This window comes from Ochotona curzoniae, unplaced genomic scaffold, assembly GCF_017591425.1.
Source record: "Ochotona curzoniae isolate NIBS_2020 unplaced genomic scaffold, NIBS_Ocur_1.0 contig_1302, whole genome shotgun sequence".
Taxonomy (NCBI): domain Eukaryota; kingdom Metazoa; phylum Chordata; class Mammalia; order Lagomorpha; family Ochotonidae; genus Ochotona; species Ochotona curzoniae.
In genome coordinates, this window is record NW_024465035.1 from 1,943,946 (window position 1) to 1,958,323 (window position 14,378).

Consider the following 14,378-nt stretch of genomic DNA (forward strand, 5'->3'; position numbering starts at 1 on the left):
GTGTGTAGGACACCCGCAGCCGCTGCCTGTCGTCCAGGAGGACGTGAGGGGCTGCCCACCCCAGCGTGGAGTGGTCGTGGAATGTGGTGATGTCTGGCAGGGCCTGTTGGTGAGTGCGAGGGAGGGAGGGCCTGCTGCCTGCAGCCCCCTGTCCCCCAGGGACCACACACTCGAGCTGTGATATTGTTTCAGAAGTCATGGTGTATCAGAAGGCTTCCAAAGGTTAACTAAGGAGGAGGGAGTGAGCGAACGAGCCGGAACCCCTGTCTGCTGGTCCCCCCCACAAATGCCTGTAGTGCTGGGGCTGGGTTGGACCAAACCCAGGGTCTGGAAACTCAGTCCAGGTCACCTGTGGGTGGTAGCGACTCAGGGACTTGGATCAACACTGCTCTCTCCTGCGCTCTACGTTGGTGGGGAAGTGGAGGTGGGAATCGAACTCGGCCCTCTGAGGTAGCCTAAAGGCATCTCAGCCACTAGATGCGGTGCCTGTCTTTGCGTTGTCTTTTAATGACTTTCTTTCTGCAAAGTTCTTGAAATCCCATTATATATAGTCTTTGTATTTTTTTAGTGTGAAAAATGTTAATTTATTGTGTGCAAATATTTACATATAACAAACTGGAACTCGGGTCTTTCTCCATTCTTGGCAGAGGTCTGCGGGAGGGAGGTGGCAGAGGCTGTGGGTGCAGCTGGGGTGGGTGGATCAGCCGGGCCCTTTGAGTTGTGGTCACCCCGGTGGCATCCAGAGGGCAAGAGGCTGTTGTTGCATCTCACCTGGGCATGGTAAGGGTGGCAGAAGTGGGATCGGATAGGGAGTGGCTCCGGGGTGCCATGCTGACACGGGGTGGGGGGCACACAGGAGCAGGACGAGCACCCCAGGCCGCAGTGCATGGCTGAGCAGGTCTCCACCACCCCTGCTGGAGGCTCTGCAGCAAGAAGCTCCTGCTGCGAGCCCCACTGGGCAGAAGCGGCCTAGCCCCGGAGCCCGAGGTATTCTAAGCCACTGGCCACTCACCAGGACTGGTAAGACATCAGCCCGTCGCATTTCCTGTGCTTAAGCATTGCTAAAGGGAGCCCCAGCCAGAACCCGCCATGAATGCCAGGGGCAAATGCATTTTTAGCTTTCTGTTACAGTAAATTTCAGACTTGACTACAAGAAGAGGCTGCTCAAGGCCTGCTTTTGTGACTATGGCTGTTAGAAAAGGTTGCAAGCCTGTGTCACTGCGGGGAGGGAAGGGACAGATCCAGTGGCCAGAGTGGCGGGAAGCAGAGCCGAGGGGCCTGCGCCTCTGGTCCTTGTGCCTTGTGGATGCTGTCTGATCAGCGGATCCAGGCCAGCTCTGCCCCGGTTGTGCCCAGCCTGTCTTCACACAGCTCTACCAAATGATAGGCTAAGCGAGAAGAACTGATGGGAGGAGGGAGCCGGAAAGGAAAGGTGGCTGGGAGGGTCCGAGACAATGAGACAATGCGCCGAGTTGTCCCACCGTTGGCGAAAGCTCATCGTTCCTCTTGGGGAAGGTGAGGTTGTCTTTCGTAGGAGTGTGTGGGTGGAACCTGAGGAATGGGGGGCTGCCAGTGAATGGATGGAATGGGGGCGCTGAGATCTAAGGCATGGGGGGCTGCCAGTGAGCTCCTGAGTCTGGATCTCATAGAGGGGACGTGTGAGGACATGGGCCCCCTAGAGCCCGCTTCCACAGGCTTCGCAGTTTGTGCCAGGAGCACCAGGAGCCACGGGAAGGATGCCATGGGTTCCCTGTTCCCAAGCCAGTGTGGCTTAAAAGCCGCTACTGCTTCTGTTGTCTTTTGTGCAGGACCAGCCAACAGGTGCCTTCCACACGGTGGCACTGTGGGCCACCAAGTGTTCGGCAGTGTCAGCTCTTAATGACCGGCAGACTTCACTGTGAAATAGGAATTGAGGAGTTGGCTTTGTGGTGCAGCTGATTAACTCAGCACTTAGCCCATTTGCGCACGGCACGACCCGTAGTCCCAGCTTCCTTCCTTTTGAGCCTGCTGCCTGTGAATGTGGCTGGGGAGGAAGCAGGTCACGGTCAGGTGCTTGGCTGCACCACCTACGCTGGAGACTGCAGTGGAATTCTGGGCTCCCGGCTTTAACCTGGCCCAGGCCTAGCTGGTGCTGAAGTTTCACTAACCAATGGACGGGATAGTGTGTGTGTGTGTGTGTGTGCGTGCGTGTGGTTCTGCCTTTCAAGGAAAACAAACAACAGAGAAGTAACTTGAGTTCATCAGGCTTGTGGCTGTAGTCAGGTCGGACTTGGAAAACTGTCTTGTTCAGCCACATATCACTCCTTGTTCAGCCAGGAGTCAGAGGCTTCCTCCATGACTCCCATGTAAGGCTCAGGAGTCCAAGCACCTGGGCCATCCTCATCTGCTGTCCCAGGCGTGTTAGCAGGGAGCTGGATCAGAAGTGGAATAGCTTAGGCTTGAAATGGAGCCCACATGGAATGCAGGTGCCATAGGCGGATGCTCTACCTGCTGTTCCACAGTGCTGCCACTCCCCTTGTCCCAGTGTAAATCTGTACACAGAAGGCCACGTGCAGATGTGGACCAATTTCTCAACATGGGCCTTTGCTGCTATGAGTGCTCCCTGACTTAGAGTGCTCCCCTGGCTTAGCGTGCTCCCTGACTTAGAATGCTCCCCTGGCTTAGAGTGCTCCCTGACTTAGAGTGCTCCCTGACTTAGAGTGCTCCCTGACTTAGAGTGCTCCCCTGGCTTAGAGTACTCCCTGACTTAGAGTGCTCTCTGACTTAGAGTGCTCCCTGACTTAGAGTGCTCCCCCGGCTTAGAGTGCTCCCTGACTTAGAGTGCTCCCCTGGCTTAGAGTACTACCTGACTTAGAGTGCTCCCCTGGCTTAGAGTACTCCCTGACTTAGAGTGCTCTCTGACTTAGAGTGCTCCCTGACTTAGAGTGCTCCCCCGGCTTAGAGTGCTCCCTGACTTAGAGTGCTCCCCTGGCTTAGAGTACTCCCTGACTTAGAGTGCTCCCCTGGCTTAGAGTACTCCCTGACTTAGAGTGCTCCCCTGACTTAGACTGCTCCCTGACTTAGAGTGCTCTCTGACTTAGAGTGCTCCCTGACTTAGAGTGCTCCCCTGACTTAGAGTGCCCCCCTGGCTTAGAGTACTCCCTGACTTAGAGTGCTCCCCTGACTTAGAGTGCTCCCTGACTTAGAGTGCTCCCCTGGCTTAGAGTACTCCCTGACTTAGAGTGCTCTCTGACTTAGAGTGCTCCCTGACTTAGAGTGCTCCCCCGGCTTAGAGTGCTCCCTGACTTAGAGTGCTCCCCTGGCTTAGAGTACTCCCTGACTTAGAGTGCTCCCCTGGCTTAGAGTACTCCCTGACTTAGAGTGCTCCCCTGACTTAGACTGCTCCCTGACTTAGAGTGCTCTCTGACTTAGACTGCTCCCTGACTTAGAGTGCTCCCCTGACTTAGAGTGCCCCCCTGGCTTAGAGTACTCCCTGACTTAGAGTGCTCCCCTGACTTAGAGTGCTCCCCTGACTTAGAGTGCCCCCCTGGCTTAGAGTACTCCCTGACTTAGAGTGCTCCCCTGACTTAGAGTGCCCCCCTGGCTTAGAGTGCTCCCCTGACTTAGAGTACTCCCTGACTTAGAGTGCTCCCTGACTTAGAGTGCTCCCCCAGCTTAGAGTGCCCCCTGACTTAGAGTGCTCCCCCGGCTTAGAGTGCCCCCTTGGCTTAGATGTATGTGGCACAAAGGGGAATCCCACTGGGTGACCCTCATGACCCCTTCGCTTCCTTAGTTGCCGCGGTTTCTCTCATTTTGACTAAGATCACTTCTGATCAACTTGTCTTCAGCTGTAGTGTCTCTTTCTTCATTTCATCAGTCTTGAAGACACAGTCAGTCTTCACTGAATCTCAGCTGTCTCCTGCATTGTCCCATTGCTTCTCCTACCATCTCCACCTGCCCCACCGACGGCACCGCTTGTCACAGTTGGTTACGACCATCACAAGCATCTCTGTCACCATCAGCACTACCAAATGCACCTGCACTACCATCCTCATTGCCACAGTGCCACCAGTGTTACCACCTCCATCCCGACACCACCCCCGGTGTTACCGCCTCCACCGCGACACCACCCCCAGTGTTACCGCCTCCACCGCGACACCAGTCCCCGTGTTACCACCTCCATCCCGACACCCCCCACCCAGTGTTACCACCTCCATCCTGACACCAGCCCCGGTGTTACCACCTCTGTTGCCACGTCTGTCACTGCCATCACCACCCACACGTCTGCCTCCGCCTTCACGTCCATCAGGCTTATCACCGCTACATCACTCCTACCACCGAGACCTCTACCACTGCCATCACCACCATCCTGCCTATTACCACCCGCACTTCCTGCATTACTTCCATTTATACCACCATCTCCATTACCTCTGCACTACCACCTCCACCAGCTCCATCACCTCTGCACTACCACCTCCACCAGCTCCATCACCGCCACTACCACCTCCACCTGCTCCATCACCGCCACTACCACCTCCACTAGCTCCATCACCTCTGCACTACCACCTCCACCAGCTCCATCACCTCTGCACTACCACCTCCACCAGCTCCATCACCACCACTACCACCTCCACCTGCTCCATCACCACCACTGCCACCTCCACCTGCTCCATCACCTCTGCACTACCACCTCCACCAGCTCCATCACCTCTGCACTACCACCTCCACCAGCTCCATCACCGCCACTACCACCTCCACCTGCTCCATCACCGCCACTACCACCTCCACCAGCTCCATCACCTCTGCACTACCACCTCCACCAGCTCCATCACCACCACTACCACCTCCACCTGCTCCATCACCACCACTGCCACCTCCACCTGCTCCATCACCTCTGCACTACCACCTCCACCAGCTCCATCACCTCTGCACTACCACCTCCACCAGCTCCATCACCGCCACTACCACCTCCACCTGCTCCATCACCGCCACTACCACCTCCACCAGCTCCATCACCGCCACCTCCACCAGCTCCATCACCTCTGCACTACCACCTCCACCAGCTCCATCACCTCTGCACTACCACCTCCACCAGCTCCATCACCGCCACTACCACCTCCACCAGCTCCATCACCGCCACTACCACCTCCACCGTTCCATCACCACCACTGCCACCTCCACCTGCTCCATCACCTCTGCACTACCACCTCCACCTGCTCCATCACCTCTGCACTACCACCTCCACCGTTCCATCACCTCTGCACTACCACCTCCACCAGCTCCATCACCGCCACTGCCACCTCCACCTGCTCCATCACCTCTGCACTACCACCTCCACCAGCTCCATCACCACCACTGCCACCTCCACCTGCTCCATCACCTCTGCACTACCACCTCCACCAGCTCCATCACCACCACTGCCACCTCCACCTGCTCCATCACCTCTGCACTACCACCTCCACCTGCTCCATCACCTCTGCACTACCACCTCCACCAGCTCCATCACCTCTGCACTACCACCTCCACCAGCTCCATCACCGCCACTACCACCTCCACCTGCTCCATCACCTCTGCACTACCACCTCCACCGTTCCATCACCGCCACATTCTCTTCACCTCAGTCATATATTTGTCTTCGTTGAAGTAATCTGAGAATTGCCACTTGCTTTTGGAAGGACGTTTCTATTGTAGGATGCCCGGAAAGTGCTGGAGGGAAGGAGTCAGATTCTGACGTGAGTCCTGGTAAGCTGCAAACTTGCTTTCTGACTTTGGGAAAGTCATGGAACCTTTTTCCTCCCATCTATGAAGTAAAGAGGATGGCAGAGAGCGTCCCCTACACTCCTAGCATGAATGCCATGGGCTTTAGAAATTCACTTTTACCTTTAAAAAGGCCAGTCAATTTACTAATTATAACCTGAACGTCCTTTCGATATTTAAAAAATCCTCTTGCTTTTCCTTTGTTCTTTGAAAATTTAGAGCTGCCTCATTTCGTAATGCCCGCAGCCTCTATTTGTAATCAGCATCTATTTCACAGTTCTGAGCCGTTGCCCAATTGTCTTCTTTCTTTTGCTTTAGAATTAGTTCTTTTGTGGCTAATGTATAGCAGAGACAAAATGACTTTTGAAAAAGAGCCCTTTAGGAATTATGGGTGTCACAGCTGTATGGTTAGGGGTCCATGGGATTCTGTAAGGGGCTGGGGTCTCCAGATGGGATGGCAGCACTTAGGGGAGGCAGAGAAAGGAGCCATTAGGTCAGAGGCAGGCGGGGTGCCGTGCGTGGACAGCTTTGAGGGTGGCCTGGAGACTGGGTGCCAGAGAGAAGGGCTGTCCAGCAAGGCCAGCAGGGGTCAGCAGCGCCTTAGCCTGGGCTCTGTGGGGATTGATGGTTCAGGGGACCTTTGGGGTTCTTGTGCCTCTGCGTGCCCCCCAGGAAACCAGCCAGACTCTGTTTCATCCCTGGGGTTTGTCATTGATGAGCACAAATATGAATCCTTATCCATCATAAACAGGCAAAAGTGAGGATGACTTGCTGGTCTTGTTCCATTTACTATTCGGACTTTTGTAAAGCCGATAGGAATAGATGCTAAGAGCTGGACACAGGAACGGGGTGGGGGTGAGGGGCAGAGATCCCCAAAGCGGCAACTAGCTTGAGCTGGTGCTTCGACGTGGTCCAGGAGGGCTGATCTTGCGACTGTTGTCCGAATGGGCCACGGATCCGTCAGCTGTCAGCTTCCTCTGAGGCTGCGTTTGAGCGACACCCTGCATGTAGGCTGGTGCAGGTGCGGGGGCAGGAAGCGTCCTCCGGCTCCCTCCTTCCCGCCCCCTGGCCGCTCCCTGGTCCTTGCTGTAGAGGCACCCGGAAGCTGCTTCTCAGGGAGGTAGCTTCTTCAGGGGCTGCAGCTGCCCGCTGCCTCTGTTACTGGTCACAGTTAAGGCGTCCTTCCAGCCATTTCTGCTCAAGGCTGACAGGTGACTGAGCCCACACCAGGTGTCCCCTTGAGCTGTCTAAACTGTCATACTCTTTCCTAGAACCTGGTGTTTTTTTCTTTTTCTCCAAAGATTCATTTTAAAAAATTTATTTGAAAGAGTTCTAGAGGGGAGAGACACACACACAGAGTTCTTCCCCAAGTGGCCAGGAGCCTGGAGCCTCTCCGGGTCTCCCACAGGGGTGCAGGAGCCCAAGGACTTGGCCCATGTTCTGCTCTTTCCCAGGTCGTAAGCAGGGACTGGGTGGGGAGAGGAACAGTCAAGGATGAACCAGCTTCCACTTGGGGTGCTGGCACCAGGGAGGGTTAACCTGTCTGGGGTGCAGGCCCTAGAATGCAGTGTCCTTCCGTGTTGACAGTTCCCGTCCTCGTGTACACAGCCACCTGCAGGCAGACGTGGGGCTCCGGGCAGGGAGTGAAGAGGGTAAGTGATGCCCTGTGCGCTCCGCACCTGGTGTACAGCTGCCAGAGAGCCACGAGCGTGTTCCAAATCCTTCCCTAGAGCTTCTTTCCTTTTAATGTATACCGTCATCCTCTGCGGTGACCCTATTTTTTTTCTTTTTTTAAGATTTATCCATTTTCTCTGGAAAGGCAGATTTACAGAGAAGGAGAGACAGAGAGAAGGCTCTTTCATCCACTGGTTCACTTCCCAAGGGGCTACAATGGTCGGAGTTGAGCCGATCCAAAGCCAAGAGCCAGGGGCTTCTTCCAAGTCTCCCATAGGGGTGCAGGGTCCCGAGGCATTGGGTCATGCTCAACTGCTCTCCCAGGCCACAAGCAGGAAACGGGATGGGAAGTGGAGCAGCTGGAATATGAACCGGGCGCCCGTGTGGAATCCTGGTGTGTGCAAGGCGAGGATTCAGCCACTAGGACACCATGCTGGGCCTGGGCCCGACCCTATTGTTTTCAAGAGGCTTTTTTGAGAGTTCTTCCATGAGATAAGTTCTGCCTGCACAGGTCAGCCTCCAGTGTGGAGTCGGCCCAAAGGCAGCAGGGCGCCGCCGGGGATGCTGGGTGCTCCTTGGGTCATGTCCTTGCGCTTGCCGCAGCTCTCCGCTGTGCTGGGGCGGCACAGCCTCGCTGCCAGCGCTCCCAGAGGACCTGCTGCAGAACAAACAAGCAGAGAGGCTTCCCGCCCCAGGAATTACAGACTCACAAAGGGCTGAACAGCTTAGAACTGGCGAAGGGAACAGAGGAGGCTGGCCTTGCTTTTAATCAGCTTTCCGGGAGGGGACTGGTGTCCTGTCAGTTCCGTTATTCAGAGACACATTTATCGTGGCGTTAGCTAACACGGTCGCGTTCCTGGGAGACCCACACAGCCTGATGTGATGTGAGTCCAGGCACTTTAGACAATGGGTGTGTTCTCGCGGGTGCTGCGGCTGGTCCCGGGAGCCCACATCCCGTGGTTAATGTTGTTTATCACTTTTTCAGGCTAAATTCACAAGCGGCTCGAACAATAGCAAGAGCTCTTGTCATTCCTGGCCAGCAGCTCAGCTGGCCGCGGCCTTGGCAGGGGGAGCGCCGGTCTCTGAACTTGCCTCCCTGGGGTTTCTGCTTTCTTGCAGACTCTCCCAAGACTTTTGAGATGACTGTATATTTTCTCAAAACCAGACAGCAAAATCTTGTTAGCTTACAGCCTAGATTTCATAGTTCACCGCCTTGCAAATTCAGGATGTGGGAAAACGGTACCGTTTCTTTGAGAAACGATCATTTATACCAAAATGAGTAACAATAGCTGTCCTTCTTACACTCTTGGTTCATATTTTCCTGAATTCTCCAGCTTGCAAGGTCGCTGTAAGTGTGCACTGACTGTGCTGCTGAGGCTATGAAAGGCTGGTGGGACTAATACAACACCGAAATTATCTGAGAAAAATCGACTTTATAAAGAATAAAAGCTTACTCTGCCTCATAGTTTTAGAACTCAGCAGTCCAAGGTTGTGGGGGAGCCACTGGTTTAGTGTCCGACGAGGGGTTCTCATGGCCAGCCTCAGGCAGCGCAGTACAGCCCGTGGTGACGGAAGGGACCACCTGGGAAGCCAGCAAGCAGAGGGGGCTGGGCTCAGTCGGCTTCTACATCCAGTCCTCTCATGGGAACTGCATTCTGAGAACATGGCTCGGAGTGACCTACAGCCTCCCACGTGACTTACCTTCTGCATATCATAGAGCGAGTTTCCACCTGTCAGTAGCATTTCCTTTTGACTTCCCATTTTCTTATGGCTTTACGCTTCTGCATATATTCAAAAGCCAAATTTTGTTCACACTCCAACCTCCAGCTGGGAGAAGCAGTGGCCTCATTTCAAACTTCGCCGAGAACTTTTCTTCTCTCCCATGTACTGTGCCTCTCCTTTGGGCTAATGCTGTGATGCATCGACTCAGACATGATTCAACTTTCAGTCCCCTGACCACCAGACGAGCGGCTGGGCTGGTCGGGTCATCTCACCGAGCCCTGTGCTCCTCGGTAGCAGCTGTAGGCAGGATGCCGTGGAAGCTGTTCTGGGGGTGGAGTGAGCGGAACCCTTCAAATCTCGTGTGATGGTATTCTCCTCAGCCCAGCGGAATCACAACAAAGGGTGCCGCCCTTTTCTCCCTTATTCTTCTTTACACCTGCTATGGCACCTGACACCAAGTAGTTACTCAAGAAATATTTGTGAAAGTCATTTCAAAACTCTTCCATGGCCTTGTTTCATAGAGACATGGTGAAGTTGGACCCTCTCCAAAAGCGCCCGGAAGAACAAAGGAAGTTTTGAAACATGTCAAAGCTACTCACGGTAACAGTCTTTAGAACGACGAAGGAAGACAAGAATAATGGTGATGATAACAATAGCGTGAAGATTCTAAAGTAAAATTCAGGAAGTGGAGTGCTGTTGCTCTTCAGGAAACAGCAGGAGCTGAGGATTGTCAAGTGCTGTGAAGCACAGGGGACAATGACAGCGACAAGAGCAGTTCCCGGCTGTGGGCCATTGTTCAACAAGGACCAGACTGGAAGACAGTGCACTTTCAAAAGCATCTTTGCTTAAGGGTAGAGACAAAGTAGATGACAGATGCTTGAATATGCACCGTGGGGCGCAGGAGGGAGTGTCCCATGGTGTGCAGAAGCAGCTGGCTGAGGTCCACTTGCGAGTGGATGAAGGGGGAACCAGTGTGTGTGTGTGGCTGCTCCCCAAATGGTTCCTTGGTGACAAGCCTGTGGATTGTGACATTCTTCCATGCGCGAGTCCTTCTTGGCAGTCAGTGTAACCTGTCTGAAGTGACATTTCAGATCCAACAATTTTTGTTCTCAGTGCCAAAAAGTGATACATTTGTGTCCAATTTTTAGTATCCAAGGTTTCCAAGGCCCTTGTGTGTCCACAGCAAGATTCAGTCTCTGGACATGGCCAGGTCAGGAGCCATGGAGACTAGTGACGTGATTATGCCATGGGTGATTAGAAAGAGATGAAATTGGCAGCCGTCTGTCATACCCCAAGTCTTTCCTACGAAGTGGACTTGAACTTGTTCCTTTTCTTCCCTTGAGATGGGATTTACTGGGCCATTCTTCATTCACACCTTCCCATGGCCACCAGACCCACATGGTAAAGTTCATCTTTGTTTGGGAGCTGAACCTACAGCAGCTTTTGATGACAGCCTGGCTGGGGTGTCAATTCTTAATAGGATGTTTTGCCTTCAACTAACAGAAAATTCCAATTGCAGTGGACTTCAACAAAAATAAACGAGTTGTTGCACATGACTGCAGGTTGGAGAGTCAGCACGGGAGAAGCACACTGCAGCTCTGATTTATCCTGTCAGAGCTTTCCTGCCGTGTCTGTGTTGGCGTCACCTCCAGGCTGATCGCAGCCGAGCTGCAGTGCTGCCAGTGAGCATGTGGGGTGACTGCAAGGCTCAGGTGGAGGGAGAAGGGTGTGTGTGCGTGTGCGCGCTTGGAGGATGGGGCTCTGTCTCTCATTAGGAGAGAAGTTCCTCAGACCCTACAGACTTTTCTGGTCAGACATGGGCCATTTCTCTTACCAGACTCGCTGCATCCCTCGCTTGTCACTGAGCATCTTTGTATTCACCCCTGGCACTGGAAAGTCCAAACGCCTGCACGTGGGTGCTTCTAGCAGATCCATTCTCAGAAGTACACGAACAAGCTATACGTGTGTATTACAACATGCAAATAGACCCTCTGAAAAAGAGACATAACCAGTCCAACACTCCGGCATGCTGGGATAGGACAGACTTTGGGGACAGTGAGGAGTTGTCCCGGGCTGAGGGGGTGGCTGCACAAGAAGGGAGCGCACAGCAGAGGGTTTTCAAGACAACGGGGCACTCTGCGGGATGCTACAGTAGCAGATCTTGTTAGCACAGGTTTGCCTAAAGCCACAGCACGTGAGCCGCTGAGGACTCAGCCCTAATGTAGACTTTACTGTGGGTAATCGTGTTGTGACCAATGATGCCCCCTGGTGGGCAGTGCTGACAACCTGGAGGCCACACATATGGGAACTTCGGGAGACAGAAAAAACTGTATCCCAACCCCTCACAATTTTTCTGTAAGCTTAAAGCTGCTCTTATGCAGAATAAGGTCTTAGAGGAAAACAAGATAAAAAGAAATAGGATCAGGTACTCCAAACTGGACACCAAGCACTGAGCACAGTCCCTGCTTTGCAAGGACAGGGGTTCGGGTCAGTGCGGGCCTTTCACAAGCGGTCAGCTGGACTTCTGAGAAGGGCCTGGATCAACAGAAACAGACTCTGCTCAGCTAGCGGTCTACTCTTACAAACTAAAAATCCAGGAAGCGCTCAGGTGAATGGGGCAGCCAGGAGTGAGCAACTGGCAGGGAGAACCGGAATCGTGGAGATTTGGCCCTTCGATGCACAAGACTTGACTAGAATATTCATGCTTGTTTATACCGTAGGGAGAGCAAGTTCAGGGTTAAGATGGGTCCTCTGCCCATCCGTTGTGTATCTGTAGTTCTCAAAATAATGAAGTCTTTTTGGTTGTGTAGGGCCCACTAAAACCAAGATGGTGTTTGTTCTTTGCTGCCCACATGCTCTGAGTATCCGGGAAAAAGCCTCAGCAGTGTCTGCTCAGGTCCCCCCAACGGGCTCTCCTGTGTGGGTCATCCCAGTGGGCTCGGCGGCACCTCCCAGGTCCCCCAAACAGGCTCAGCAGCACCTACCCTGGTCCCCTGCAATGGGCTCAGCACTTGCCCGGGTCCCCTGCAATGGGCTCAGTAGCACTGCCTGGGTCCCTTGCAGTGGCCTCAGCAGCACCTGCCCAGCTACCCCCTAACGGACTCAGCAGGCTCTGTGTTTCCTCAGACCTGCTATATTTTTCACTATGAAAATCCTGGGTAGCTTATAAACTCCCAAGCATATTGACTCCTGGGACTTCCAGCATCTTCTGTGCTGCCCCATGATGGCCATGGGCACTGATCCTGTGCTGTCTTTGATCTTGCCCTTGCTTTGGAGGGCTGTCTAGCTACGTGTGAAAGTCCCTTGGATGGCTGTCTCCCTCTGGGCTTTGAAGATGTGCTGAAAATTTTTTTTTGTGCCAGCCCCCTGTGTCATATTCCTAATTTTTTTGGTCATAACATCTTTTTCTGTGTTTGTATTGGGTCATTTACTTTACTGGATCTTTAAAAAAAAAAGATTTATTTTTATTGGAAAGTCAGATATACAGAGAAAAGGAAAGACAGAGAGGAAGATCTTCCATCTGTTGATTCACTCTCCAAGCAGTCACAACAACCAGAGCTGAACTGATCCGAAGCTAGGAGTCCAGAGCCTCTTCCAGGTCTCCCATGTGGTTTCAGGATCCCAAGGCTTTGGGTTGTCCTTGACTGCTTTCTAGACCACAAGCAGGGAGCTGGATAGGAAACTGGGCCACCACATGCAAGGTGAGGACTTTAGCAGCTAGGCCACCATGCCGGGCCCTTATTGGCTCTCTTAAGTCATTGTTGCTGTGCCCAGCATATCCTTTCACTTGTCTATTTTATGTCAATAACTGTATTTTACATTTCCAGCATTTTATTTGTTTCATTTTAAATCTGACCTGTTTTCCCTATAGCCTTATTTCTTTCAAACATTTAAAATGTACTTACTATTTAGAATATGTGACAATATATTATTATTTACAATCTTTTATTTGCTGTTAGCTGTAGATGCTGAGAGGTGATTGCTCTTATCACAATGGCTGATTTTCTCACCACGGTTTTCTTCCCCACAGTTCTCTAATTTTCAACAGGGAGCTTATCCGCACTGTGAGATGCTTTTGTAGAGGAAGCTGGTGTATGCCCTGGGGCATGAAGGATGAAGGCATGAGCAAAATGCACCTGCTGGGATACTCAGCGGCTTCTCCTATTCAGGTAGTTCTTTTCTTTCTTTGACGATTTAGGAAAGAGGGGTTGCTGCACTGTTGGTAAATAGGGTATTTAAGCACAGAGCTTATTCATGGACTTGGAATCTATGTCTGTCATGTAAATGAATGCACCTGACTCTTGAAAGTTTGATGTGTGCATGGAACCGGGTTGGAGGACAGTGAATGGATTGTCCCAGGTTCGCAGGAGGCACAGTGGCGTGTCCTACAGGGAAGAGAATGTGGAAGGGCTGCCCGTCGGAGTGGGAGACCCGCGTTCAGCCTCTTTGCGATTTCTGTCTCAGACAACATGACTGACTCAGCAGAGCAGGTGAGAAGGCCGGTCCCCACATTTCTGTAGCTGCGTCTTTAGCCTCCTGGCCTGCCCTGTGCTACCCCTTAGCAGCTGCTCTGGGGTTGAGCTGTCCACTGCCAGGGCCTACGAATTCTCTCGGAAAAATGTGGCCTAGTGGCCATTGCTGCGCAAAACATCTGCTAAGTGGGAAGGACGGGAGGATGGAGCTGCGTGCCGTCAGTGCTGGTAACTGACAGATGCGATCCCAAAAGCTAACAAGGGAGAGCTGGTCCCAGTTCTCTTCCTACAAGTTTCATAAATGCACACAGCTGTCCTATTACCACCCTCGTGTGGAAAAGGCATGAAATTTCATTATTGCTGTTATTGCATGGGAAAGTGGGGGGAGAAGGCTCAAGTCCGGAGAGCACTGCACCCACACGGGAGGCCTGGAAAAAGCTCCTGGCTCGTGGTCCTTGGTTCTGGTTTCAGCCTGGCACGGCTCGGGCCACTGGGACCATTTGGAGAACGAACAAGCGGACGGAGGATCTCTTCCTGTCGGCGTTTCATCCTGTCACCTCACCACAGTTGCACTGCTCTCCCATGGTGAGAGCTCAATGGTTTGCTCTTCACCTCCCCTTTTCCAGTTTCACAGCGTTGGAAACAACTCTGTGTTGAACTGCAGGCTCCCAGCTCTTTTTAAGGTGGGGGTGACTTCCTGTGGGCAGGTTTATAGGAAGGGGCTCGCTGTTCACAAATGCTGCTGAGGACACCCACAAGGGCCACAGAACGTGG